Genomic DNA, 6,335 nt, shown 5'->3' with positions numbered 1-6,335 from the left:
CATCATAAACACACCTCCCCCCCATATCACCACCACACCTCCCTTACCCATCATCACCACACCTCCCAAACAACCTCAACCATTGACAGACTTAACACAACCCACACAATCATTACACCTTCCAAACCCTCTATCATAATCACATTTCCCGCATAACCCTAACCATAAACAGACCTACCACATCCTATACCATCATCGCAACTCCCACACATCCTACCACCACCACACCCACTACATATCCTCAGTCATAGCCAGACCGTACACACCCCATACCATCACCAGATCACCTACGTTTCTTACCATCAACAGGCCTCTTACAATCACCCCTAACACTACCTTACCTCCTACTATCCCTACCATCAACACACTTCCCATATCCCATACCATCACCAGACCTCTCACATTCCCCGCTGTCACCATACATCCCACATCCCTACCATCACCAAACCTCTCACATTCCCTACCATCACCAAACCTCCCACAACCCTTACAACCACCATACTTCCTATATCCCCTACCCTCACCTCACATCCCACACCCCATACCATCTCCAAACCTTCCACACACCTACCATCACCAGACATACCGTGCCTCTCATCATCACCATTCCTCTCCCACCCCTCACCTTTACTAGACCCCACACACTCTCAACCATTAACACAACTCCCACACTTCCTACCATCAACAGACCTCACACACCTTCACCATCACCATATCTCTCACATCTATTATTACCATACCTTCCACACCCCCACCATCACCAAACCTCTCATACCTCACCATCACCATACCTCCCACACCCCCAACCATCATCAGACTTCTCATACCCCACCATCACCATAACTATCATATCCCTCACCATCACTTGCTCGCATTTCCCTACCATCACCATATCCCTCACCATCACTTCCTCACATTTCCCTACTATCACCAGACTTCCAAAACCATCACCATAAATCCCACAACCCTACCATCACTAGACCCCTCATATCCTTCACCATCACTACTTCACATTCCCCTACCATCACCAGACACCCCCCCCATTATCAGATCCCACACACTCTCAACCATTATCACACCTCTCACACTTCCTATCATCAACAGACCTCCCACATCCCCACCATCACCATACCTCCCACATCTTCACAATTACCATACCTTTCATATCTCCCACCATCACCATACCTCCCACACCCCAAACCATCACAAGACCTCCCATACCCTACCATTACCAGACCATTACCACAACTCCCACACTTCTTACCGTCAACAGATCTCCCACACCACCACCATCAACATACCTGCCACATCTACCATCAGTAGACCTCCCACACTCCCATCATCAACATACCTCCCAGAATCACACCATCACCAGCTCTCCCACACACCTCTGCATCACCAGACCTCTCACACTCCCACCATCACCATCCGTCCCATACCTCCCACACTCCCACCACTACTATCCCTCCCACACCTCCACTACCACCATACCTCCCACACTCCCACCACTACTATCCCTCCCACACCTCCACTACCACCATACCTCCCACACTCCAACCATCACCAAACCTCTCACATCCCCCACAATCACCATACCTACGACACCCTCGACCATCACCATACCTCTTACATCCCTACCATCATCATCCCTCCCACATCCTCACCATCACCATACTTCCCATACTCCTGGCCATTACCATACCTCTCACATCCTCCACCATCATAATACGTCCAGCCGCCTATTATCACCAGATCTCCCCATCCCCACCATCGCTATACCTCCCACATCCCCGACCATCAACAGATCTCTCACATCCCCTGCTATCACCTTATCTCTCACACTCCCACAATCATCGTTTGTGTCACATCCCAACCATTACCATTATCCCACATTCCCACCATCACCATACCTCCCACACCCTGACCATCACCATACCTCCCACACCCTGACCATCACCATACCTCTCACACCCTGACCATCACCAGACCTCCCACACTCCCACCATCACCATACCTCCCACACCCTGACCATCACCATACCTCCCACACCCTGACCATCACCATAACTATCATATCCCTCACCATCACTTCCTCACATTTCCCTACCATCACCATATCCCTCACCATCACTTCCTCGCATTTCCCTACCATCACCATATCCCTCACCATCACTTGCTCGCATTTCCCTACCATCACCATATCCCTCACCATCACTTCCTCGCATTTCCCTACCATCACCATATCCCTCACCATCACTTCCTCGCATTTCCCTACCATCACCATATCCCTCACCATCACTTCCTCGCATTTCCCTACCATCACCATATCCCTCACCATCACTTCCTCGCATTTCCCTACCATCACCATATCCCTCACCATCACTTCCTCGCATTTCCCTACCATCACCATATCCCTCACCATCACTTCCTCGCATTTCCCTACCATCACCATATCCCTCACCATCACTTGCTCGCATTTCCCTACCATCACCATATCCCTCACCATCACTTCCTCGCATTTCCCTACCATCACCAGACCTCTCACACTCCCACCATCACCATAACTATCATATCCCTCACCATCACTTCCTCACATTTCCCTACCATCACCATATCCCTCACCATCACTTCCTCGCATTTCCCTACCATCACCATATCCCTCACCATCACTTCCTCACATTTCCCTACCATCACCAGACCTCTCACACTCCCACCATCACCATAACTATCATATCCCTCACCATCACTTCCTCGCATTTCCCTACCATCACCATATCCCTCACCATCACTTCCTCACATTTCCCTACCATCACCATATCCCTCACCATCACTTGCTCGCATTTCCCTACCATCACCAGACCTCTCACACTCCCACCATCACCATAACTATCATATCCCTCACCATCACTTCCTCACATTTCCCTACCATCACCATATCCCTCACCATCACTTCCTCGCATTTCCCTACCATCACCATATCCCTCACCATCACTTCCTCGCATTTCCCTACCATCACCATATCCCTCACCATCACTTCCTCGCATTTCCCTACCATCACCATAACCTCCCACACCCTGACCATCACCATAACCTCCCACACCCTGACCATCACCATACCTCCCACACCCTGACCATCACCATAACTATCATATCCCTCACCATCACTTCCTCGCATTTCCCTACCATCACCATATCCCTCACCATCACTTGCTCGCATTTCCCTACCATCACCAGACCTCTCACACTCCCACCATCACCATAACTATCATATCCCTCACCATCACTTCCTCACATTTCCCTACCATCACCATATCCCTCACCATCACTTGCTCGCATTTCCCTACCATCACCATATCCCTCACCATCACTTGCTCGCATTTCCCTACCATCACCATATCTCTCACATCTATTATTACCATACCTTCCACACCCTGACCATCACCATAACCTCCCACACCCTGACCATCACCATACCTCCCACACCCCAAACCATCACAAGACCTCCCATACCCTACCATTACCAGACCATTACCACAACTCCCACACTTCCTACCATCAACAGACCTCACACACCTTCACCATCACCATATCCCTCACCATCACTTGCTCGCATTTCCCTACCATCACCATATCCCTCACCATCACTTCCTCACATTTCCCTACCATCACCATATCCCTCACCATCACTTCCTCGCATTTCCCTACCATCACCATATCTCTCACATCTATTATTACCATACCTTCCACACCCCACCATCACCATAACTATCATATCCCTCACCATCACTTGCTCGCATTTCCCTACCATCACCATAACCTCCCACACCCTGACCATCACCATAACCTCCCACACCCTGACCATCACCATAACCTCCCACACCCTGACCATCACCATACCTCCCACACCCTGACCATCACCATACCTCCCACACCCTGACCATCACCATAACTATCATATCCCTCACCATCACTTGCTCGCATTTCCCTACCATCACCATATCCCTCACCATCACTTCCTCACATTTCCCTACCATCACCAGACCTCTCACACTCCCACCATCACCATACCTCCCACACCCCAAACCATCACAAGACCTCCCATACCCTACCATTACCAGACCATTACCACAACTCCCACACTTCTTACCGTCAACAGATCTCCCACACCACCACCATCAACATACCTGCCACATCTACCATCAGTAGACCTCCCACACTCCCACCATCACCATACCTCCCACACCCCAAACCATCACAAGACCTCCCATACCCTACCATTACCAGACCATTACCACAACTCCCACACTTCCTACCATCAACAGACCTCACACACCTTCACCATCACCATATCCCTCACCATCACTTCCTCGCATTTCCCTACCATCACCATATCCCTCACCATCACTTCCTCGCATTTCCCTACCATCACCAGACCTCTCACACTCCCACCATCACCATAACTATCATATCCCTCACCATCACTTCCTCACATTTCCCTACCATCACCATAACCTCCCACACCCTGACCATCACCATACCTCCCACACCCCAAACCATCACAAGACCTCCCATACCCTACCATTACCAGACCATTACCACAACTCCCACACTTCCTACCATCAACAGACCTCACACACCTTCACCATCACCATATCCCTCACCATCACTTCCTCGCATTTCCCTACCATCACCATATCCCTCACCATCACTTGCTCGCATTTCCCTACCATCACCATATCCCTCACCATCACTTCCTCACATTTCCCTACCATCACCATATCCCTCACCATCACTTGCTCGCATTTCCCTACCATCACCATATCCCTCACCATCACTTGCTCGCATTTCCCTACCATCACCATATCCCTCACCATCACTTCCTCGCATTTCCCTACCATCACCATATCCCTCACCATCACTTCCTCACATTTCCCTACCATCACCATATCCCTCACCATCACTTCCTCGCATTTCCCTACCATCACCAGACCTCTCACACTCCCACCATCACCATAACTATCATATCCCTCACCATCACTTCCTCGCATTTCCCTACCATCACCATATCCCTCACCATCACTTCCTCACATTTCCCTACCATCACCATATCCCTCACCATCACTTCCTCGCATTTCCCTACCATCACCATATCCCTCACCATCACTTCCTCGCATTTCCCTACCATCACCAGACCTCTCACACTCCCACCATCACCATACCTCCCACACCCCAAACCATCACAAGACCTCCCATACCCTACCATTACCAGACCATTACCACAACTCCCACACTTCCTACCATCAACAGACCTCACACACCTTCACCATCACCATACCTCCCACACCCTGACCATCACCATAACTATCATATCCCTCACCATCACTTCCTCACATTTCCCTACCATCACCAGACCTCTCACACTCCCACCATCACCATAACTATCATATCCCTCACCATCACTTCCTCACATTTCCCTACCATCACCAGACCTCTCACACTCCCACCATCACCATAACTATCATATCCCTCACCATCACTTCCTCGCATTTCCCTACCATCACCATATCCCTCACCATCACTTCCTCGCATTTCCCTACCATCACCATATCCCTCACCATCACTTCCTCACATTTCCCTACCATCACCATATCCCTCACCATCACTTCCTCACATTTCCCTACCATCACCATATCCCTCACCATCACTTCCTCACATTTCCCTACCATCACCATATCCCTCACCATCACTTCCTCACATTTCCCTACCATCACCATATCCCTCACCATCACTTCCTCACATTTCCCTACCATCACCATATCCCTCACCATCACTTGCTCGCATTTCCCTACCATCACCAGACCTCTCACACTCCCACCATCACCATAACTATCATATCCCTCACCATCACTTCCTCGCATTTCCCTACCATCACCAGACCTCTCACACTCCCACCATCACCATAACTATCATATCCCTCACCATCACTTCCTCACATTTCCCTACCATCACCATATCCCTCACCATCACTTCCTCGCATTTCCCTACCATCACCATAACCTCCCACACCCTGACCATCACCATACCTCCCACACCCCAAACCATCACAAGACCTCCCATACCCTACCATTACCAGACCATTACCACAACTCCCACACTTCCTACCATCAACAGACCTCACACACCTTCACCATCACCATATCCCTCACCATCACTTGCTCGCATTTCCCTACCATCACCATATCCCTCACCATCACTTCCTCACATTTCCCTACCATCACCATATCCCTCACCATCACTTCCTCACATTTCCCTACCATCACCATATCCCTCACCATC

The sequence above is a fragment of the Panulirus ornatus genome, chromosome 4 (assembly GCF_036320965.1).
Source record: "Panulirus ornatus isolate Po-2019 chromosome 4, ASM3632096v1, whole genome shotgun sequence".
Taxonomy (NCBI): Eukaryota; Metazoa; Arthropoda; class Malacostraca; order Decapoda; family Palinuridae; genus Panulirus; species Panulirus ornatus.
The sequence above is the reverse complement of the archived record's forward strand: the minus strand, read 5'-3'. Positions refer to the sequence as shown.